Genomic DNA, 26,362 nt, shown 5'->3' on the forward strand with positions numbered 1-26,362 from the left:
AACCGTACTACACACCCTAACCTGTACTGTACACCCTAACCCGTACTACACACCCTAACCCGTACTGTACACCCTAACCGTACTACACACACTAACCCGTACTGTACACCCTAACCCATACTACACACCCTAACCCATACTGTACACCCTAACCCGTACTATACATCCTAACCTGTACTGTACACCCTAACCCGTACTACACACCCTAACCCATACTATACACCCTAACCCGTACTACACACCCTAACCCGTACTGTACACCCTAACCCATACTGTACACCCTAACCCGTACTATACACCCTAACCTGTACTGTACACCCTAAACCGTACTACACACCCCAACCCGTACTACACACCCTAACCCGTACTACACACCCTAACCCGTACTATACACCCTAAACCGTACTATACACCCTAACCCGTACTGTACACCCTAACCCGTACTATACACCCTAACCCGTACTGTACACTCTAACCCGTACTAAACACCAGAACCCGTACTATACACCCTAACCCGTACTCTACACTCTAACCTGTACTGTACACCCTAACCCGTACTAAACACCCTAACCCGTACTGTACACCCTAACCTGTACTGTACACCCTAACCCGTACTGTACACCCTAACCTGTACTATACACCCTAACCCATACTGTACATCCTAACCCATACTATACACCCTAACCCGTACTGTACATCCTAACCCGTACTATACACCCTAACCTGTACTGTACACCCTAACCCATACTATCCACCCTAACCCGTACTGTACACCCTAAGTCATACTATACACCCTAACCTGTACTGTACACCCTAACCCATACTACACACCCTAACCCGTACTGTACACCCTAACCGTACTACACACCCTAACCTGTACTGTACACCCTAACCTGTACTACACACCCTAACCCGTACTGTACACCCTAACCGTACTACACATCCTAACCCGTGCTGTACACCCTAACCCGTACTACACACCCTAACCCGTACTGCACACCCTAACCCGTACTATACACTCTAACCTGTGCTGTACACCCTAACCCGTACTATACACCCTAACCCATACTGTACACCCTAACCCTTACTATACACCCTAACCCGTACTGTGCACGCTAACCTGTACTGTACACCCTATCCCGTACTGTACACCTTAACCCGTACTATATACCCTAACCCATACTGTACACCCTAACCCGTACTCTGTACAGCCTAACCTGTACTATACACCCTAACCCGTACTGTACACCCTAACCCATACTACACACCCTAGCCTGTACTGTACACCCTAACCTGTACTATACACCCTAACCCCTACTGTACACCCTAACCCGTACTACACACCCTAACCCGTATCGTACACCCTAACCCGTACTACACACCCTAACCCGTACTGTACACCCTAACCCGTACTCTACACCCTTACCTGTGCTGTACACCCTAACCTGTACTATACACCCTAACCCATACTGTACACCCTAACCTGTACTGTACACCCTAACCAGTACTATACACCCTAACCCATACTGTACACTCTAACCCATACTGTACACCCTAACCCATACTGTACACACTAACCCGTACTACACATCCTAGCCCGTACTGTACACCCTAACCTGTGCTATACACCCTAACCCCTACTGTACACCCTAACCCGTACTGTACACCCTAACCCGTACTACACACCCTAACCCATACTGTACACCCTAACCCATACTGTACACCCTAACCTGTACTATACACCCTAACCCGTACTGTGCACCCTAACCTGTACTGTACACCCTAACCCGTACTGTACACCCTAACCCGTACTGTACACCCTAACCGTACTACACACCCTAACCTGTACTGTACACCCTAACCCGTACTACACACCTTAACCCGTACTGTACCCCCTAACCGTACTACACACACTAACCCGTACTGTACACCCTAACCCGTACTACACACCCTAACCCATACTGTACACCCTAACCCGTACTATACACCATAACCTGTACTGTACACCCTAACCCGTACTACACACCCTAACCCATACTATACACCCTAACCCGTACTACACACCCTAACCCGTACTGTACACCCTAACCCATACTGTACACCCTAACCCGTACTATACACCCTAACCTGTACTGTACACCCTAAACCGTACTACACACCCCAACCCGTACTACACACCCTAACCCGTACTACACACTCTAACCCGTACTATACACCCTAAACTGTACTATACACCCTAACCCGTACTGTACACCCTAACCCGTACTATACACCCTAACCCCTACTGTACACCCTAACCCGTACTACACACCCTAACCCGTATCGTACACCCTAACCCGTACTACACACCCTAACCCGTACTGTACACCCTAACCCGTACTCTACACCCTTACCTGTGCTGTACACCCTAACCTGTACTATACACCCTAACCCATACTGTACACCCTAACCTGTACTGTACACCCTAACCAGTACTATACACCCTAACCCATACTGTACACTCTAACCCATACTGTACACCCTAACCCATACTGTACACACTAACCCGTACTACACATCCTAGCCCGTACTGTACACCCTAACCTGTGCTATACACCCTAACCCCTACTGTACACCCTAACCCGTACTGTACACCCTAACCCGTACTACACACCCTAACCCATACTGTACACCCTAACCCATACTGTACACCCTAACCTGTACTATACACCCTAACCCGTACTGTGCACCCTAACCTGTACTGTACACCCTAACCCGTACTGTACACCCTAACCCGTACTGTACACCCTAACCGTACTACACACCCTAACCTGTACTGTACACCCTAACCCGTACTACACACCTTAACCCGTACTGTACCCCCTAACCGTACTACACACACTAACCCGTACTGTACACCCTAACCCGTACTACACACCGTAACCCATACTGTACACCCTAACCCGTACTATACACCATAACCTGTACTGTACACCCTAACCCGTACTACACACCCTAACCCATACTATACACCCTAACCCGTACTACACACCCTAACCCGTACTGTACACCCTAACCCATACTGTACACCCTAACCCGTACTATACACCCTAACCTGTACTGTACACCCTAAACCGTACTACACACCCCAACCCGTACTACACACCCTAACCCGTACTACACACTCTAACCCGTACTATACACCCTAAACTGTACTATACACCCTAACCCGTACTGTACACCCTAACCCGTACTATACACCCTAACCCGTACTGTACACCCTAACCCATACTACACACCATAACCCGTACTATACACCCTAACCCGTACTCTACACTCTAACCTGTACTGTACACCCTAACCCGTACTAAACACCCTAACCCGTACTACACACCCTAACCCGTACTGTACACCTAACCCGTACTACACACCCTAACCCGTACTGTACACCCTAACCTGTACTGTACACCCTAACCCGTACTGTACACCCTAACCTGTACTATACACCCTAACCCATACTGTACATCCTAACCCATACTATACAACCTAACCCGTACTGTACATCCTAACCCGTACTATACACCCTAACCTGTACTGTACACCCTAACCTATACTATACACCCTAACCCGTACTGTACATCCTAACCCATACTATCCACCCTAACCCGTACTGTACACCCTAAGTCATACTATACACCCTAACCTGTACTGTACACCCTAACCCATACTACACACACTAACCCGTACTGTACACCCTAACCGTACTACACACCCTAACCTGTATTGTACACCCTAACCTGTACTACACACCCTAACCCGTACTGTACACCCTAACCGTACTACACATCCTAACCCGTACTGTACACCCTAACCCGTACTAGACACCCTAAACCGTACTGCACACCCTAACCCATACTATACACTCTAACCTGTGCTGTACACCCTAACCCGTACTATACACCCTAACCCATACTGTACACCCTAACCCTTACTATACACCCTAACCCGTACTGTGCACGCTAACCTGTACTGTACACCCTAACCCGTACTGTACACCTTAACCCGTACTATACACCCTAACCCATACTGTACACCCTAACCCGTACTCTGTACAGCCTAACCTGTACTATACACCCTAACCCGTACTGTACACCCTAACCCGTACTACACACCCTAACCTGTACTGTACACCCTAACCTGTACTATACACCCTAACCCCTACTGTACACCCTAACCCGTACTACACACCCTAACCCGTATTGTACACCCTAACCCGTACTACACACCCTAACCCGTACTGTACACCCTAACCCGTACTCTACACCCTTACCTGTGCTGTACACCCTAACCTGTACTATACACCCTAACCCATACTGTACACCCTAACCCGTACTGTACACCCTAACCAGTACTCTACACCCTAACCCATACTGTACACTCTAACCCATACTGTACACCCTAACCCATACTGTACACACTAACCCGTACTACACATCCTAGCCCATACTGTACACCCTAACCTGTACTATACACCCTAACCCCTACTGTACACCCTAACCCGTACTGTACACCCTAACCCGTACTACACACCCTAACCCATACTGTACACCCTAACCCATACTGTACACCCTAACCTGTACTATACACCCTAACCCGTACTGTGCACCCTAACCTGTACTGTACACCCTAACCCGTACTCTACACCCTAACCCGTACTACATACCCTAACCCGTATTGCATACCCTAACCCGTACTATACACCCTAACCTGTGCTGTACACCCTAACCCGTACTATACACCCTAACCCATACTGTACACCCCAACCCTTACTATACACCCTAACCCGTACTGTGCACGCTAACCCGTACTGTACACCCTAACCCGTACTGTACACCTTAACCCGTACTATACACCCTAACCCATACTGTACACCCTAACCCGTACTCTGTACAGCCTAACCTATACTATACACCCTAACCCGTACTGTACACCCTAACCCGTACTACACACCCTAACCTGTACTGTACACCTTAACCTGTACTATACACCCTAACCCATACTGTACACTCTAACCCATACTGTACACCCTAACCCATACTGTACACTCTAACCCGTACTGTACACCCTAACCCGTACTGTACACTCTAACCCATACTGTACACCCTAACCCGTACTGTACACCCTAACCCATACTGTACACTCTAACCCATACTATACACCCTAACCCATACTGTACACCCTAACCCATACTATCCACCCTAACCCATACTGTACACTCTAACCTGTACTATACACCCTAACCCGTACTGTACACCCTAACCTGTACTATACACCCTAACCCATACTGTACACTCTAACCCGTACTGTACACCCTAACCCATACTGTACACTCTAACCCGTACTGTACACCCTAACCCGTACTGTACACTCTAACCCATACTGTACACCCTAACCCGTACTGTACACCCTAACCCGTACTGTACACTCTAACCCATACTATACACCCTAACCCATACTGTACACCTTTGGAATGAGGGAGAAAACTGAAGCACCTGGGGGTCTTGGGAAGAATATACAAACTCCTTACAGACAGGAGCAAGAATGGAACCCTAGTCACTGGGGCTGTAAAGTGTGGCTGCGCAGGTTAATAGGGTGGTTAAGAGGGCACATGACATGCTTGCCTTTATTAATCAAAGCACTGAGTTCAAGAGTCAGGAAGTTATGTTTTAAAGTTGATACTTTATAAAAGTTGGGCCGGATTTGGAGTATTGCGTTCAGTTCTGGTGATGTTCCTCCAACCTGAGTGTGGGTTCATCTTTACAGTAGAGGAGGCTGTGGATAGACATATCAGAATTGGAATGGGATGTGGAATTAGTTTATTGTCATTCCTCAGTACATGAGTGTAAAGGAGAACAAAATGATTGTTACTCCATCATGGGCACTAGTCTCCCCAGCACCGAGGACACCTTCAAAAGGTGGTACCTTACAAAGTCGACATTCAGCATTAATGACCCCCATCTCCCAGAACATGACCACTTCTCATTGCTATTGTCAAGGAGGAGGTACAGAGGCCTAAAGACAAACATTCAGTGATTCTTCCCCTCTGCCATCCAACTTCTGAATAGATAATGAACCCAGAAACATAACCTCACTATCTTCTTTTTCCTTTTTGCACTGCTTATTTAATTTAATTTTTATTTCAATAACTGTTTTAGCAATTTTTTTGCTATGTGTTGCATTGTACTGCTGGTGCAAAACAAATTTCATGAGATACTCCAGTGATATTAAAACACAATGAATATAAATATAAAAGCAATCCTATAAAAGAAAACGTACAAGCAACTCTTCTGAGTGTGACCATAGATCGGTTTATATAGATAGATACTTTATATACATTTATAAACAAGGATGGCTTCTTCTTGCCTTTTCCACAAGAGGAAACATCGTCTCCACACACACACTGCCAAGATTGCTCCTGACCTTACATGTTTTCAGTTGGATTTGACCTGGGGATTGAGGTATGCGCAGTTCTGGCGCTCACACTCAATAACTTTCAACACCAGCGCTTCACATGTGCTGACTCAGTGTGTGTGTGTGTGTGTGTGTGGGAGAACTATGCTGAGCCCGGACCCTCCTCCGAACAGGGCCACATGGTTCAGGGTCTGTTAACCATCAGGGGATGGGAGTTGGTGTGGGGGTGGTGGGAGCCTGCCTTTGCACTTCCTGCAGCTGCACCTTCCATAGAGTTGCATTTTCTCAGGGAAGTGAAATACAAAATATTTCCGCAGCTCCGGCAATCTGATAGCAGCTTGTAATTCAGACCTGAGTGGATGTGAGAGGGTATGGGATGCACATGTCATGCTGATTGCAAAGCCCAGACATGGCACCCCTGCAGAAGACTCCTCAGAAGTTGCTGTTGGTGTTGTCGCCACTGCTTGTGGTGCTCTGCCCAGCATTCTGGGCATGCTATGTTGGTGCCAGAATGCGTGGCAACACTCGAGGGCTGTCCCCAGCACACCGTCAGGTCATTAACAAAAATAGCGCATTTGATAAAGAAATCTAAATCTGAAGCAATTGCCAATAAATTTGTCACTGATAAAACCTCAGATGGTGACAAGGAGGCGTACACAAGTAAGATAGATCAGCTAGTCGAGTGGTGTTACAACAATAGCCTTGCACTCAGCTTCAGTAAGATCAAGGAATTGATTCTGGACTTCAGGAAGAGGAGGTCAGGGGAAGACGCACCAGTCCTCATCGGGGGTGGGGGGAGTGTTACCATGGAAAGGATGATCCTGGATGTCAGCATCTCTGAAGATCTATCCTAGGTAAGATATATCTCTTGATGCAATTACAAAGAAGGCACAACAGTGGCTATATTTCATTAGGTGCTTGAAGAGATTTGGTATGTCATCAACGACTCTCACAAAGTTCTGCAAATGTACTGTGGAGGGTATTCTAACTGGTTGCACCGGGTCTGGTAAGGATGGGCCAATGCATAGGATTGGAAAAAATCTGCAGAAGGTTGTAAATTCATGGGCACCAATAACCCAACCATCAAGTTGGATCTTGGTGGCTGTGGAAGCCAAGTCATTGGTGCACTTAAAGGGGAGGTTGATAGGTTCTCTTCTGAGTGGATTGTCACCTTGTCGTGGTGGAGAAGCTTGTGTGGTCCTGTGATCCCGAGAGCAATGCCGTCTGGAGCTATGCTCCCGGTAGGGTCACCCATGGCGGTAAGGTTGAGGGTGAGGTCCCTGACAAAGAACAATCCAACCAAGACCTCAACGGTGGAACAGGAGGACGAAATTACTTCAAACTCAATGGCTGTGAAGGCGGATGAAGGCTGCAACAAATCCATCAGCTCCAATTGTCATGGTTTCCATGCCAGTTGGTTGATTTATGAAGTATCGTGTGCTTCTTGGAGTGCAACATCAAGTACATGTTAAACAAATACACACACAGGCACCTTCGCTCTGTGGGCCGCTTCTTCAGAACAAAGACCATCATCCTCGACCTCGAGGGATAGCCACGACGACGACGATAGGTTCTTGATTAGTCAGGGCATGAACGGCTATGGAAAGAAGACAGGAGAATGGAGTTGAGAGGGAAATGCATCAGCATGATGAAATGGTGGAATAGGCTCAATGGCCTAATCATGTTTTATGGTCTTATGGACACGGTAAGTATATGGTTAGGAAACCTTTAGAACAATATGGGTCAAGTGTGGCTTAATAGACATCTTGATTGACATGGACAGGTTGGACTGAGAGATTGGTTCTGTGTTGTATGAATCTATGACACTTTATCTCCCTCCAGATCCTAGCACTTACCCACACCTCAGCCATTTTTAACCTCCCACCCACACACCGTAGGGACACAGAAGGAAAGCAGAGTGCCTGGGGAAAAGCCCACGCAGTCACAGAGAGAGCATGCAAACTCCACATGGACAGCAGTGGCAGTTGGGATTGAACCTCGATCTCGGGAGCTGTGATACAGTCACCCTAGAAAACTACACCACCAATCTTCACTCTTCATACTGTGGCATCATGGGCAAGGGCAGAATTTAACTTCCAACCCGCCCCCCACAAGAAGGTGGTGGTGAGTCACCTTCTAGTGTTTCCTTACCTCATGGGCAAGGCCAGAATTTAATTGCCCCCCCCCCCGAGAAGGTGGTGGTAAGTCACCTGCTTGTGTTTCCTTACCCCTCACGGGCAAGGCCAGAATTTAATTGCCCACCCCCGAGAAGGTGGTGGTAAGTCACCTGCTTGTGTTTCTTTACCCCTCATCTGCACCAAACACAGATAATCTGGCCATTGAGGTCTCTGGGATCTTGCTGAGTGCAATAAAGAAGCACGTCACTTTCTGCAAAGCACTTACTAAAACAGTGAGGTTTTGCAGGCATACAAGAGTTATGCAACATAGAAACTGGCCCTTCGGCCCATCTGGCCTTAAACTGCCCTCTAGGCTAGTCCTACTTGTACGCATTTGATCCGTATCCATTTAAACCTTTCCTATCCATATATCTGTCCAAGTGCCTTTTAACTGTTGTAATTGTACCCACCTCAACCACTTTCTCTGGCACAGGGGTTGCCAACCTTTTTTATGCCATGGATGCCTCCCATTAACCGAGGGTTCTGTGAAACTCGGGTTGCAAACCCCTGCCTGGCAGCTTGTTCCATATACTGACCACTCTCCGGATGAAGGGGTTACCCTTCAGGTCACTTCTAAATCTTTCCCCTTTCACCTTAAAGCCATGCCCTCTAGTTTTTGATTCTTTTTCCCCGGGAAAATGACTGTAAAGTCACAGAGCACTACAGTACAGAAACAGAACCTTTAGCCCCTCCAGTCCATGCCAAACTATTATTCTGGCTAGTCCCACCAACCTACCACTCCCATCCACGTACTTACTCGAACTTCTCTTTGTGTTGAAATCAAATCCACATCCACCACTGGCAGTTCGTTCCACACTCTCGGGTTTATAATTACTGACATATGTCATGAAATTTGTTGTTTTGCGGCAACAGTACATAAGATAGTCAATAAATTACAATAGCAAATGTGTAAAAAATTTAGACCATAGACCATAAGACAAAGGAGCAGAAGTTGGCCATTTGGCTCATCGAATTTAGATCGGTAGTGCAAAAAGAGATTTTAAAAAATAGTGAGGTAGTGTTCGTGGGTTCATTGTCCATTCAGAAATCTGACGGCAGAGTGGAAGAAGCTCTCCTTCAGATTCTCCTTAAGTATTTTCACTTTCGCCCTTAGCCAAGGGGTGGTGAATCTGCAATTCATTGCCACAATCGGCTGTGCAAACCTGGTCATTGGGTATATTCAAAGCAGAGGTTGATAGGTTCTTGATTAGTATGGACATCAAAGGTTACGAGAGGAAGGCAGGAGAATGGGGTTGAAGGGGATAATAAGTCAACCACAATGGAACAGCATTGTGGTTGATTTGATGGGCTGAATGGCATAATTATGCTCCTATGTCTAAGGCTGTTAACCTATCTTACCCCTCACGAATGTATATACCTCTAATGGTCATCCCTCATCCTCCTACACTGCAAAAAATAAAGCCCTAACTAGTCTGTGTAACTAAGGCCAATGAATCCTGGTAATTTTCTCATAAATCTATTTTGCACTCTTTCCGGTTTAGAGTTTGCTGTTTGCTGATTTGGAGATGGAAGAGATTCCAGAAGGTGAAAAATTACCTTTAAGCACCGTTTACTGCAGCAAGCAATAAAGTGGATCTGGAATTACATCTGAGGATGAACAGACAGTTACTTTGGAGCCGAGCCGATCACGCTTTAAAATTGCTCCAGAGCACATTCTCACAGGCAGCTAGCCTCAATTTATGGCAATTATTGAAGCTAAAAATGTTTCTCATGTCTCAAAGCTACATGCGAGTGAACACTATTAATCATAAAACTTCCCTAACTGCCTGTCTGCCTTGCGAGGAGGGAGAGGAGTGTCAGAGAAAGCCGTCACTAGACTTGTCAATGCCTCATCTTTCAAGGTGAAGAGGCCCACCTACAGGGTGTACACTGAAGGGCGTGGCAGTTAGCGTAATGCAGTAAGATTTGGGTTCAATTCCCAGCGCTTTCTGTAAGGAGTTTGTACTTTCTTCCTGTGACCACATGGATTTGCTCTGGGTGATTTGGTTTCCCCCACATTCCAAAGACCTACGGGTTAGGGTTAGGGTTAGGGTTAGGGTTGGTAAATTGCAGGCATGCTATGTTGGCATCAGAAGCGTGGAGGCACTTGAGATCTGCCCAGCACAATTCTCACTGATTTGATTTGACAGAAACAACACATTTCACTGTATGTTACGATATACATGTGACAACCCCTCAACCATCAGGCTCTTGAACCAGAGGGGATAACTTCACTCAAACTCGTTCACCACAACACTGAACTGATCCCACAATCTATGGACTCACTTTCAAGCACCCTTCATCTCATGTTCTCAATATTTATTTATTATTATTTTTTGTTTCCTTTTGAATTTGCACAGTTTGTTGCCTTTTACACATTGGTTGTTTGTCCATCTTGTTGGGTGCGGTCTTTCACTGCTTCTGCTGTGGTTCTTTGTATTTATTGTGTATGCCTGCAAGAAAATGAATCTCTGGATCCTGATTCTTTATTTGTGACCATGTTCTAGACACTCCAGCCAGGGGAATCAACAAATATTTATTATTATTTTTTTTAGAGATACAACGCGGGAGCAGAATCTTCTGGCCCAAAGAGCCTGCACCACTCAATCTTGTAGATCTGACCAATTAACCTCTAACCCATACGTATATTTATTTATTTATGTTTGTTTATTGATATACAACATGCCATTTCAAGCCACGTAACACAGCAATCCCCCGACTTAACCCTAGCTTAATCATGGATCGATTTACAATGACCAATTAACCTACCTACAGGCACGCCTCTGGACTGTGGGAGGAGAACAGAGCACCCGGAGGAAACCCACGTGGTCACAGGCAGAACGTACAAACTCTTTACAGGCAGCGGAGGGAATTGAACCTGGGTCAACTGTGCTATAAAGCGTTGTGCTAACCGCTACACTACCGTGGCGCTCCCCCACCTGCCCCCAATTGATTCTGTGTTTCAAGAAGATCACCTTTCATTTGTTTAAACCAGGGGTTCCCAAGCCCCTCAGTTAATGCTGAGAGTCCAAGGCATAAAAAGGTTGGGAACCTCTGCCTTAAATTCTTGAGAGTGTCCGTTTTATCTGGAGATTCAGTGTCACGCAACCCTGCCAGTTTGATCTGGCCCACGCCTTCATTAACCAGGTCCAACACTTGCCGTTCTTGGATCTTTCCCCTCCTGACACAGGTCCTCGGGTTTGTGGAGGTGTGGCCAGTGTTAATTGGGGTGTGCCTAGAGTTAGTGGGGGTGCGCGCACCCTTGGATCTTTGGGGACATCATCAACTCAGTGAAAGACTACCCTTTGACATGCATAACACCCAGTCGGCCAGCACATCAAGCTGTCCATGAAGGAATGCTGCCAAAAGGCAAATTGCAGGCTGCAGGAGCACATGCTGAGGGACATACCAAAGCTCGGAGCAGCCTCCACAAGGTCTTCATGGGAGTGCACCGTAGTAAAGGGTTCTTCTGTGACTGGATAGGGTGGGTTCATTTTGGGCAAGAAACTCCCTAAATTATTGTAGTGGTGTACCACCCCAGGGGGTCACGTGAGTGGAACCAGTCCTATTGGTTTTAAGCAATATAATAGAACAGTACTTAAAGCATTACCTAACACTACATAACATATTGTCAGTGAATGTAAGAATGAAAAGTCATTACGTGGTTTATTCTTGTAAATATATTTTTATTCTGAATGAAGCTTCTTCCCCAGGCCAGACGACTGCTGAAACCCCGCCACCACCCAGGTTTCATCACATATGTAGCACCGGTAGCATTATACTGTTCACTTTTTAGCTTGTATCGTAAATGTACCTTATTATTTGTTTTTTTTGTGGTAATATTACTGTAAGTGTTGTGCGTGAATTATATTTACTGGGTTGTTCACCTTGGTCTGGAGGAAAGTTGTTTCGTTCGGCGGTATACATGTGTACGGTTGTGAGTTATATACACTGGGTTGTGTACCTTGGTACAGAGGAAAGTTGTTTCATTCAGTGGTATACATGTGTACGGTTGTGAGTTATATACACTGGGTTATGTTCCTTGGTACAGAGGAAAGTTGTTTCGTTCGGTGGTATGCATGTGTACAGTTGTATGACAATAAATTTGAACTTAAATTTTATTTCATATAAAAAAGCTTTTGCGATTGTTAGCTCACTGTACTTAAATTCCAGAAATCTACTTTATTCATAATGCATACAGCAAAAACAATAGGGTCACATTCTTCTCCTTATTCATTGTATCATAAAATCAATACGTTCTCATACAATGCAAAAACATTACTCACGTCCCCTTCTTAAAGAAGAATCAGAATCAGGTTTATTATCATTGACATGCACAATCACGAAATGCCTTATTTCGTGGCAACAGTACAGTGCCATACATAAAATATACTATAAATTCCAATAATATATATAAAATATGGTAGGTTAATATATAATATTATAAATATATTTACAGTATATTTATACAGTATACATATTGCATGATATATATGTATATTTTATGCATACACATATGTGTGTATATATAAATTAAATAGTGCAAAAATAGTGAGGTAGTGATCTTGGGTTGATTGTCCATTCAGAAATTGGATGGCAGAGAGGAAGAAGCTGTTCCTGAGACAATGAGTGTGTGTCTTCAGTGTCTCCTCTGTCTGATGGTAGCAATAGGAAGAGGGCATGTCCTGGTTGGTGGGGGTCCTTAATGACAGGTGAAGTCTTTTTTGAGCCATCGCATTTTGAAGTAGCTTGACAAACTGTTAGACAGGACACAGCCCCTCAGCGTCCAGCGGCAGCAGACCCCGAGAGTGTTGCTCCTTCTCCACAGAAACAATGCAGTGGTTGCACTGAGCCTCAGTACCACAATGAATATTTCATAGACCTGCATAGTTCAGCCTCCTCAGCCTCCTTAGAAAGTTAAGGCATTGGTGAGCTTTCCTGATTGTGTAGGGGAGATCCGATAGGAAATATATGAAATTATCAGATGCATAGATTGAGTAGACAGTCAGAATCATTTTCATGGTTACAAAATGCCTAACGGTAGAGGGCATGCACTTAAAGTAAGATGGTGGAAGTTGACAGGAGATGTGTGAGGCAGTCTTTCCACAGAAAAGCAGTGGATGCCTGGAATGTGCTGCCTGCCGTGGTGATGGAGGCAGAGATGATAAAGGCATTTAAGAGGCTCTTAGATAGGCCCATGAACAGGCAGAGATTGGAAAGATATGTACCACATGCAGGCAGAAGTGATTAGGCAGCATAAACACAAGAGATTCTGCGGATGCTGGAAATCCATAGCAACACACACAAAATGCTGGAGGAACTCAGCGGGTCAGGCAGCACCTATGGAGGGAAATAAACAATCAACATTTCAGGCTGAGGACTGGAAAGAAGGGGGCAGAAGCCACAATTAGAAGGTGGGTGGGAGAGGGAGGGGAAGGAATACCATAGGTTTAATTAATTTTGCACAATACTGGAAGCCGGTAGGCCTGTCCTTGTCCTGTACTGTTCTATGTCTGATTAGAATGCGTTATGATTGCGTATAATTGTTATAAATGAACATCGAACAATATGGACAGTGCAGGCCCTTTGGCTCACAATGTTAACCTACTTTTAACCTACTCCAACGTCAACTTCAAGCTCAAATTCAGAATATTATTTTTCAACCAAAAACAAAGGAGCTAGTTGTAGATTACAGGAGGAATGGAGATGGATTTGACATCAATGGATCTGGGGTTGAGAGGGTAAACAGTTTCAAGTTCTTCGGCATCCACATCACCGAGGACCTCACGTGGTCTGTACACACCAACTGTGTGATGGATAAGGCACAACAGCGCCTCTTTCACCTCAGACAGTTGAGGAAGTTTGGTATGGGCCCCCAAATCCTAAGAACTTTCTACAGGTGCACAATTGAGAGTATTCTGACTGGCTGCATCACTGCCTGGTATGGAAACTGTACCTCTCTTAATTGCAGGACCCTGCAGAGCATAGTGCCAACAGCCCGGTGCATCTGTAGTTGTGAACTTCCCATGATTCAGGACACTTACAAGGACAGGCGCGTAAAAAGGGCCCGTAGGATCATTGGGGACCTGAGTTACCCCAACCACAATTTATTCCAGCTGCTACCATCCGGGAAACGGTACTGCAGCATAAAAGCCAGGACCAACAGGCTCCAGGACAGCTTCTTCCATCAGGCTATCAGACTGATTAACCCACGCTGATTTGAGAGTAGTCTGTATTACATTGACTGTTCTATTTATTATAAATTACTATGATTGCATATTGCACATTTAGACAGAGACATAACATAAACATTTTTACTCATGTTATGTGAAGGATGTAAGAAATAAAATCAATTCAATTCAATGTATACGACCAAAGGAAACAACACAGTACATATAAATCAGACACTTAACACATGAAGTAATATTACCACAAACAAATTAACAATAAGGTGCATTTAGAACACAAGTTAGTAAGTAAACAGTATAATCCTACTGCTGCTCCATACATGATGAGACCTGGGTGGTGGTAGGAGGTTCAGTAGTCTTCTGGTCTGGGGGAAGAAGCTGTTCCCCATCCTAACAGTCCTTGTCCTAATGCTACGGCACCTCCTGTCTGATGGTAAGGGGTCAAGATTGTTGCACTGATGGGAGGGATCATTGACAATGCCAAGAGCCCTGCATACACAGCGCTCCGGATAAGTATCTCTGATGGATGGAAGGGAGACTCCGATGATCCTCTCAGCAGTCCTCACAAACCTTTGTAGGGACTTGCGGTCAATACTTCCCTCCCCATAGCCTTCCATTTTTCTTTCATCTATGTACTTATCTAAGAGTCTTTTAAATGTTCCTAATCTATCTGCCTCTATCCCCACCCTTTAGCAGCGTGTTCCACACATCCACCACTCTCTGTGTAAAACAAACTTCCTCAAACATCTCCATCACGTTCCTCTCTCACCTTCATCGCGTGCTTTCTTGTATTATGTGCTGGGTCCAACTTTGTCATCCATATTAACAAACTGGATGATAATGTGGTAAAATTGGATCAACAAGTTTGAGGATGACACCAAGATGACACAAAGACTGGGGGTGTAGTGGACAGTGAGGAGGACTATCAAAGCTTGCAACAAGATCTGGACCAGTCAGGGTAGGTCTTACACAGTGAACAGTACAGCACTGAGAAGTGCAGTAGAACAGTGGAATATGGAAATATAAATCCATAATTCCTTGAAAGTAGCGTCTCATGCAGATAGGCCTGCAAAGACAGCTCTTGGTATACTGGTCTTCAATAAATAAAAGTACTGATTACAGGAGATGGGATGTTATGTTGAAGTTGTAATGAGACCTTATTTGGAGTATTGTGTGCAGTTCTGGTTGCCTATCTACAGGAAAAATATCAATAAGATTGAAATAATACAGCAAAAAATTAGAAGGATGATGCCAGGTCTCAAGAATCTGAGTTAAAAGGAAAGGTTAGGAATTTATTCTCCGGAACAGAGGAGAATAAAGAGAGATTTGATAGATGTATACAAAATAATGTGGAGTACAGATAGGTAAATGCAATCAGGCTTTTCCCACTGAAGTTTGGTGGGACTAGACCTAGAGGTCATAGGTTAAGGCAAAAGGTGAAATGTTTAAGGGGAACATGAGGAGAAACTTCTTCACTCAGAGGGTGGTGAGAGTGTGCAATGGGATGAGTGCAAGTGGTGCATGCAAATTCGATTTCAACATTCAGAAGTTTCGGTTAAGTACATGGATGGTGGGTATGGAGCGCTATGGCCTAGGTGCAGGTTGATGAGACTAGCAGAATATGGTTCAACATGGACTAGATGGGCCAAAGAGCCTGCTTCTGTGCTGTAGTTTTCTATGAATCTATAATCCTCCACTCTGTATTTAAAAAACTACATCTGACATCCCCACTATACTTTCTTCCCATCACCTTCAAAATTATGCGCCGTCACAATAGCTATTTCAACCCTGGGGAAAATTCTCTGACTGCACACGCTAACTAAGCTTTTTATCATCTATACACCTTTAATCCTGTCATATATCTTTGAAGCAAAAAAATGTTTTGTGTAAGGAAATGCACTTTGGTGTTCCTTAAACTTGGTCATACAGTATACAGAGATGACTTTGCAGTCAAATGCTGCCAGTTGGCATGTTCAAAGGTGCTGGGGGCAGTTAACATCTCCCCAAAGTTCAAAGTAAAGTTATGCTCAAAGTACCTATTCAGTATGTGACCATCATATGCTACCCGGAGACTGATTTTCTTCCAGTCATTCTCAGAACAAAGAAGTCCAAATGAATCAATGAAAAACTATACACAAAGACAGACAGACAATCAATGTGCAAAAGGTGATGAACTGTGCAAATACAAAAAAGAAACAAATAACACATCAATAAGCAAACAAGCAAATAAATAACAATGAGAACATGAGTTATAGAATCCTTGAAAGTCTGCTGCTATGCCTTTTTCACCACATGGCTAACGTGTGTCCATAGGTTTTCAGAGTTGAGGTGAGTGAAGTTATCCATGCTGGTTTAGGAGCCCAATTTTCCTGAACCTGGTGTAGTGGAACCTAGGGCTCCTGTACCTCTTTCCTGCTGGTAACGGTGAGGCCAGAGCACGGCCTGGATGATGAGGGTCTTTGATGATAGATGTTGCCTCCAACCTTGATGATGTAGTTCAAGCCAGGCTGCCACTACGTGAAGTTGTGTCCTGGCTTCTCCTGCCCCTCTGCTCTCTTTGTCACCTCGGAGAGAACTGCAAAATGAAGCAGAGAGCATCACGATCTCTCCAGAACTCATGCTCAGCCAATTGAGCATGTGAGCAAAATAGTTGCTCCTCTCACGTCTGCAGTGTTTTGCTATAGATAATTGTACTAATGTCAGAATTGGTCCCAGTGGAAATGCAGTCGGATTCCTGCATTAGCATCGCATGTGCTGCAGAGATTTAATGTAGCCGCTGTTTATACTCAGCCTCCTGTCACCAGTGATGTAGAAAGACCTTCCATTTATTTCTATAAGTACCTTCCACAGGAGACTCGTCCCCAATTTCAAACATTTGCCAACTGTCAAGGCTTAAAGTAAAACACAGCATGCATACTCTATCGCTGGAAAACAATTATAATCGTAATTACTTCAGTGCTTTGACAGAATGCACATGCCTCCATTGCACTCAGTGGTCACTTCATTAGGTACACCTGTACACCTGCTCACTAACACAAATATCGAATCAGCCAATGATGTGGTGGCAGCTCAATGCAAAAAGCATGCAGGCATGGTCAAGAGCAGGGCTTCCCAACCTCTTTTTTTATGCCATGGACCAATAGCATTAAGCAAGGGGCCTGTGGACCTGGGGTTGGGAACCCCTGGCCAAGAGGTTCAGTTGTTGTTCAGACCAAACATCAGAATGGGGGAGAAATGTGATCGAAGTGACTTTGACCACGGAATGATTGTTGGTGCCAGACAGGGTTGTTTGAGTATCTCGGAAACTGCTAATCTGCTGGGATTTTTCACACACAATAGCCTCTAGAGTTTACAGAGAATGCTGCAAAAAACATCTTGTGAATGAGAGAGGTCAAAGGTGAATGGCCAAACTGGTTCTAGCTGACAAGAACTCAAAAAACTGCATGTTACAAAGGTGGTGTGCAGAAGAGCATCTCTGAACACTCAAAACTTGGAACCTTGAAGTGGAAGGGAAACAGCAACAGAAGAGCACGATCATACACTCAGTGACCACTTTATTAGATAAAGGAGCTCAGTACTGCAGGACTAATATTAGCATGGATGGAAGGTTGGCTGACTGACAGGGCAGAGTGTGGGAATAAAGGAGACCTTCTGTGCATGGCTGCCAGTGACTAGTAGTATTCCGTAGGGGTCCGTGTTGGGACCACTTCTTTTCATGTTATTTGTCAATGAAGAAGAAGAAAGAATTGATGGCTTTGTTTGTGGATGGTACAAAGATAGGTGGAGGGGCAGGTAGTGTTGAGGAAGCAGAAAATCTGCAGAAGAACTTGGACAGACCAGGAGAATGTGCAAAGAAGTGGCAGATTGAATATACTGCAGGGTAGTGTATGATTATGCTCTTTGCTAGAAGGAATAATGGTGCAGACTATTTTCTAAACAGGAGGAAATTCAAAAATCAGAGGTGCAAAGAGACTTGGGACACCTCATGCAGGATTCTCCAAAGGTTAATTTGCAGGTTCAGAAGGTGGTTAATAGGCAAGTGCAATATTAACATTCATTTCGAGAGGACTAGAATATAAAAGCAAAGGTATAGTGCTGAGACTTTATAAAGCATTGGTCAGACCTCACTTGAAGAATGGTAAGCAGCTTTGGGCTTCTTATCTCAAAAAGATGTATGAGAGGGTACAGAGAAGGTTCACAAGATTGATCCCAGGAATGAAAGACTTAATTTATGAGAACCATTTGATGGCTCTGAGCCTGTGCTTGTTGGAATTTAGAAGAATGAGGGAGGATCTGATTGAAAACTATTGAATATTGAAAGACCTAGATAGAATGGACCTGGACGTGGGCAGGATGTTTCCATTTGGGAAAGAGTCTACGACCAGAAGGCATAGCCACAAAATACAAGGACGTCCCTTTAACACAGAGATAAGGAGAAATTTTTCAGCCAAAGGGTACTGAATCTGTAGAAATTATTGCCACATGCAGCTGCAGAGACAAGTCATTGAGTACATTTAACACGGAGGTTGATTGCTTCTTGATCAGTAAGGATGTCAAAGATTATGAGGAGAAGGCAGGAGCATGTGCTTCAGAAGGATAATAAATCAGTCGTGATGGAATGGCAGAGCAGACTTAATGGGCCAGATTGCCCAATACTGCTCCTATGTCTTCATGATCTTATGGACTGTTTACGAGGCAGAGGAACATAAACCATGTCCCAGAGCTAGTCTTTTGACTTGTAGTAATGGGGCATAGATAAAGTAAATGGTCGTAATGTTTTCTCCAGGGCAGGGGAGGGGAGGAGAAGATGGCAGCGCGACGCAGCGCGTGTGGCCGCTCCGGAATGATATCGTATTTGTTAAGTAGGGACTATGCACAATCCTGATTTGATGGAGACAGACGTGAGCAGCACAGAGGAACATCTGAAATGCCTGCTTCACTGCCGTTGCTACTGTGCGATCGAGAATCTCTGGAGGGGAAGGTCCCAAATCCTCGGCTTTGCCTATTGCCAGGGCCGGGATCGAGGCACTCGGCAGAGATGGTGCTCGGTGCTCAGTGTTGGAGGGCTGGTCAGAGTCTCGAAGTTTTCGGACAGACTCAAGAATTGGCGGTGGTCGGGTGCTTCCAGGGTGCTGCATCGGCAAGTTTGCGGCGCTGGAGGTTCATGGCAGGAAGAGAGTTTCTCTTCCTTCTACCGTCTGCGTGAGATGATGGGATTTTGGAGAGACTTTGAGACTTTTTTTTTACTGTGCCCATGGTCTGTTCTTTATCAAATTATGGTATTGCTTTGCACTGTTCTAACTATATGTTATAATAATGTGGTTTTTGTCAGTTTTTTGAGTCTTGGTTTGTCTTGTGTTTCTGTAATATCATTCTGGAGGAACATAGTATCATTTCTTTATGCATGCATTATTAAATGACAATAAAAGAGGACTGCATGTCCTCATAATCTAATCTAATCTAATCTAAAGAACATAGATTTAAGATACAACGGGAAAGATTAGAAGAGACCCAAGGGCAAGATTTTTCCCAAAGAGGGTGGTGGGCATGTGAAATAAGCTGAGAGTGAAAGTGGTAGAAGTGTGTGTATAGAAGTAGAATTAGGCCATTCGGCCCATTGCGTTTGCTTCAACATTTCGTCATAGCTGATTTATTATCTCTTTCAGCCTCCTTCTCCGCATAACCTTTGATACCATGACTAATCAAGAACCTATCAATCTCCGCTTTAAATATACACAATGACTTCACCTCCACAGTCATCTGTAGCAATAAATTCCACAGATTCACCACCCTCAGGATAAAAGAAATTCTGCCTCATCTCCAAAATATTTAAAAGACATTTGGACAGGAAGTGCTTAAAGTTTGAAGTTCAAAGTAATATTTATTATCATATTATATATCCTATATACAACCTTGAGGTTTGACTGCTTACAGGCAGTCACAAAACAAGGAAACCCAAAAGAACGTATTTAAAAAGACTGTCAAACATCTAATGTGCAAAAAAAAGAACAAATCATGCAAACCATAAAAAGTAAGCAAATAACGTTCAGAACAGAAGCTGTCAAAAGTGAGGTCATAGCCATGAAGTCAGTCATCACTGCAGCTGATCCAGGAGCCAGTCAGCCACAGTTCAGTGCAGAGTAAACCTCACCAAGCAGCGAGCTGAACACTGGCCCATCCCCCACCTCTGGCCCCAGCACCCTGACCTTAGCAACCTGGCCTGGCACGTAAATCAGCCAAACCTTGGCTCATTCCTCGCTCTCGGGCCGAGGCCCCGCCTCCCCGACCCTACCTCACCTCGGATCTGCCGCTTCAAATTGGCTCCAAGTCTGTTCCAGCAACGGCCGAACATTGGCTTGTTCCCCTCTGTCAGACCCGGACCACGCCACCTCAATTCGGCCCATACACGCTACGCAGCAAGTGTCCTACATCTTCAAAAATCCAGTTCACACTGCAAAAAAACCAAGTCGTACTAGGGGTTCAAAAACTCAACTCTAAAAGAGAAGTTTTGTTTGCTAGTGCTTGCAGTGATTGTTTTCCAGAAAGAAATGCAATTAATAAAATGGTTAGCAGTTTTGTTTGCTGCCAGTAAGGCACCACTTTCTCTCACCAGCATCATCTTAAACAGGCCCTTTAGAGGTATAGGGGCTGAACGTAAGTAAATGGGACTGGCTCAGGTAGACAACTTGATCAGCATGGATGAGTTGGGCCGAAGGGCCTGTTTCTGTGCTGTTTAATTCTATGATTGGCGGAGTTGGAGCGAAGTTAAGATGGCGACTCCTTTGCTTGCATCTTTGGAATCAGCTCTATTTTTAATATCTTTATTTTTCCCTTTCAGGATTCTTTTGAAGACCCTGACCTGGATTTACACGCTGACTTAGGTTCTTTGCGGGAACGGAACCCGTTCTCGGGGTTTCAGGACTGGCTGTTGTTCGGCACGCCAAGGATTCGGCCTGAGAACCCGGCTCGGATTTGGAAGCCTAAGATCTCGGGCCTCTGGAGGCAGGCAAATCGAGGGTCAGTGTCATGGCAGGAGACCCATGTGTCATTAGGGGAGTCGGAAAATCTACTGCTGTGTGCCCAAAGACCCGGGATCTTTGCGATCTTTGGGAACAGAGCTCGAAAAAAGCAACGTAACGGACTTTTAACATCGTAAACCAGCGAGTTGTTTGTTATGTCTCCCCACTCGCCGGGAAAATGGAGGCACCTCGTTCTCCCTTATTAGGGAGAGAGTGAGAGCCTGCGGTATGTCAAATGCAGGGTGAAACGCGAAGTCTTTGGGGTAACTGCAAGTCTGTGTCTTTGATATTGCTTTGCTCACACTTGAGTGCTCAGTGGCGGGTGTTGATGCTTGCTTTATTTGCCAGTGGGGGGAGGGGGCTCACTGCCGCTTATGCGCGGTAGGGAGGGGAGCTGGGGGGGACTTTGGGGTTCTCACATTTAACTGCCGTTCATTCTTTGGGACACTTCTCTGCTTTCGTGGATGTTTGCAAAGCAAAAGCATTTCAGGATATATATTGTATACATTTCTCTGACATTAAATTAGACCTTTGAACCTTTGACTCTATTTGTTCAGAACAATTGTGGTGTGACAGTTGGGGGAGATGTATGCATCATATTAAAACAAGTGGATTAAATTTCTCCAAAGCTTTCATTTTTTCCCCATGGGAGAAGGACTTAATAACAAAAGTAAATCATTAGGAACGTCTGCAACAATAAGATAAGTTACTAACTGGAGCAGAATTTTTTAAATACAGAACCTACCACTGGTTCCTAAGGTTGGAATAGCCGGGAGTAGTAGAGGGGTTAAGCTCCCACTAGCTATTAAATGCTCCTAATAACATGTGTCTCAAATAGCCTCTGACAACTAAGTCCAGCTCCTGGCCTTCACGTGTGGCTTAGCTACCAACCCCAGGTGGAACCGTTTCTACTGACAGGAGAAGGGGCAGAGGCGACTTACTGGTGCCCTAAAACCAGTCTCTTCAGGCAGATGGGGCTCGTCAGCTTTTCACCCACAGAACCACTGTTTGTTTGTTTTTCACACTGTACTCTGTAAACTCTAGAGACCGTTGTGCATGAAAATCCCAGGAGATTAGCAGTTAATAAAATATTTAAACTATCTTGTCTGGCATCAACAAATTCACTTAGATGATATTTCTTCCCCATTCTGATGTTTGATCTAAACAACAACTGAACTTTTTCCATCTTGTTTTACAACAGTTGACACCCAGCTTAATAGTGCATTACCACCAAACTGAACTTCTTAACCGTGTCTGCATGCTTTTAGCCGCTGAGCTGCTGCCACATGATTGGCTAATTAGATATTTGCGTTAACAAGCAGGGGTACTGGTGTACCTAATAAAGTAGCCACTGAGTGTATATATAGCAACCCTTAATGTCTTAAGTAATCCCAAGGCATTTCCCAAGAGCATTATCGAAAGAAGTTGGCATCAAATACCACATCAGGTAGGGTAGGTGATCAGAAGTTCAGTCAATGATCTGCTGACACTGGAAAGGATTCAAAGGTGGTTCAAGAAGATGATTCCAGGATTGAACAGCTTGTCATATGAAGAGTGTTTGATGGCTTGAAGCCTGTAAGCACTAGAAATCAGAAGAATGACAGATGACCTAATTGAAACCTATTGAATGTTGAAAGGCCTGGATAGGGTGGATGTGGGGAGGATGTTTCCAATGGTGGGAGAGTCTAGGACCAAAGGACAAAGCCTCAGAATAGAGGGGCATCCTCTTAGAACAGAGGAAAGCAGGAATTTCCTTAGACAAAGAATGGTGAATCTGTGGAATTCGTTGCCACAAGCAGCTGTGGAGGTCAAGTCCTTACATGTGTTTAAGACAGAGGTTGATAGATTCTTGATTGGTCAGGGTATAAAGGATATGAAAAGAAGGCAGGATATTGAGGCTGAGAGGAAAATTGGATCAATCACAATGAATGAAATGGTGGAACAGACTTGATGGGCCAAATGGAACAATTTTGCTCCTATATCTTATGGTCAAGGAGGGATTGGTTGGACAACATAGCAGAAGTCAAAATCCAAGGAATGCAGTTCCAGGGTTCAGTTCTGATCTCTACCTGAAAGGAGTTTGTCCATTTACCCCACGACCAGACTTCTTCCAGCTGTTCTGGTTTCCTCCCACATTCCAAAGACAAGCGGTTTGGTTTATCGAGTTGTCGGTATGCTACATTGGCACTGGAATCATAGCCACACTTGTAGGCTCACAAGCACAATCCTCGCTGATTTGATGTAGACTATAAGACCTAGGAGTAGAAATGGGCCATTTGGTCCATACAGTCTGCTCTGTCATTCCATCATGGCTGATTTATTAACCCTCTCAACCTCATTCTCTTGTCTTCTTCCCATTACCTCTATACCATTACTAATCAAGAACCTATCAATCTCTGCTTTAAATATACCCAATCACTTGGCCTCCATAGCCGTCAGTGGGAATGAATTTCACAGATTCACCAACTTCTGTTTAAGGTAACCTTTGGTAGTATGCCTCATTATGTTAACCCTTTAATTCCCAGGATCATTCCCATGAACCACCTCAGGATGCTCTCCAATGGGAGAGTCTTCCTTCACTTTACTCTGGCTGCTTCAAAGGAGCTTTCTCCTTGTGACCTGCACACATACTGAGAAAGGAATGGATGGAGATGTTTCACAAATATGAACAGTGTAGACAGAATAAAGCATATCACGTGCACACTTTGATTTCAAGGACCATCTGACACATGCAAAGACTGAGCAGATAGATACTAATCAACAAATCCTCTTCTTGGTAAAGTGACCACATGGCCTTTGAGCTACAAACCTCAGAATCAGAATGAAAATCAGATTTCTTGTCACTGTCCTGCATGTTGTGAAATTTGTTGTTTTGTGGCAACCATACAGTGGAAAGGCATCAAATTACTGATGCCCTCCATTGGTCGGGGTTGATCATGGATGTTGTGTGCTAGCTGTTATATGCAAGCCAGTACAAAGGCCAGGGCAGTACGATGTGGAGAGAAGGCTATTGTCCATGCAGCAGGCTCCCCCCTCCACATTCTGTCTGTTCCAATATCTCTTGACTGCCAAAATGGCTTCTTCTACTGCCAAAATGAGGTCAACCTCAGTTTGGAGAAGCAAAACCTAATTTGAGTAGCCTCCACCCCGATAGCATTAACATCAATCTTTCCATCTTCTGGTAATTTCTCCATGCCCCCCCCCCACACCCCACCCCACCCCATTCACTCTTTTGCTATTTCCCCATTCTTGTTCATCTCTCACCCCTTCTCTTCTCCTCAACTGCCCCTCACCTCCCTCTAGTGCTCCTCCTCCTTCCCTTTCTCCCATGTTTCACTGTCCTCTCCTGTCAATTCCCTCTGCTTCAGCCCTTTACCTCCCTCACCTCTAACCTCCCAGCTTCTCACATCATCCCTCCCTGCCACCCCATCCCAACCTCACCTCGTCTCAACTCTCACCTACCAGCTTGTACTCCTTATTCTGGTGTCTTCCTCTTTCCTTCTCAGTCCTGATGAAACGACTCAGCACAAAATGTCAACTGTTTATTCCCCTCCATAGATGCTGCCTGACCCGTTGAGTTCCTCCAGGATTTTGTGTGTGTTGTTCAACATTTCCAGTATCTACAGAATCCCTGTTCTCTTGGCCTCCTCATCTACCTAAACTTTGAGCTCTGGTGTTCCCTCCCTATACAGCTCCACCCAAGTCCCTCTCTCTCCCCCTTACTGACACTCTGAGAACATACCTTTTGATATCCATCCCAACATTGTGGATTGAAGGGCCTGTCTGTACTCAACTGTATTGTACTGTTCTATATTCTAACATCTTCTGGCTCAGTGTCAAATTTCATCATTCTGTTGTCAGGGATCCCACCACAAAGGACATGCACTCCTCTCCCTGCTGCCATTAAGAAAGTAGATACAGCAGCCTCAGGACCCAAAACACTAGGTTCAGCAACAGTTATTACCCCTCAACCATCAGAAAATAGGTATAAGAGCCTGCCTCAGGACCCACACCACCAGGTTCACTAACAGTTATTACCCCTCAACCATCATGAGGTAGGTATAGGAGCCTCAGGACCCACACCACCAGGTTCAGGAACAGTTATCACCCTTCAACCATCAAGCTCTTGAACCAAAGGGGATAACTTCACTCACCTCTTCACTGAACTGTTCCTACAACCAATGGACTCACTTTCAAGGACTCTTTATCTTATGTTCTCAATATTTAGTGTTTACTTATTACTATTATTATTTTTTTTCTCAGCTCAAGCTGGTAAAACCTAGGGTAAGGGGATAGCCAAGCACACTGAATTTCTGGGAACTTTTGGTCTATTCTATTGGTGTTTCGTATTGTGGCTTTCTGAAGATTTACATAGATATTGCTGTGTAGGCCAAATTGTTTAATACTATAGTGTAGTGACTTTGGGATGGGATCAGTTGCAGATATTACTATTGGGACAATGTATACCCTGTTCATATTCTAAAGTTTTTCAATTTCCTCTTCTAAGTCAGCATATTTCTGGTGTTTT

This window comes from Mobula hypostoma, chromosome 14 (assembly GCF_963921235.1).
Source record: "Mobula hypostoma chromosome 14, sMobHyp1.1, whole genome shotgun sequence".
Lineage (NCBI taxonomy): Eukaryota > Metazoa > Chordata > Chondrichthyes > Myliobatiformes > Myliobatidae > Mobula > Mobula hypostoma.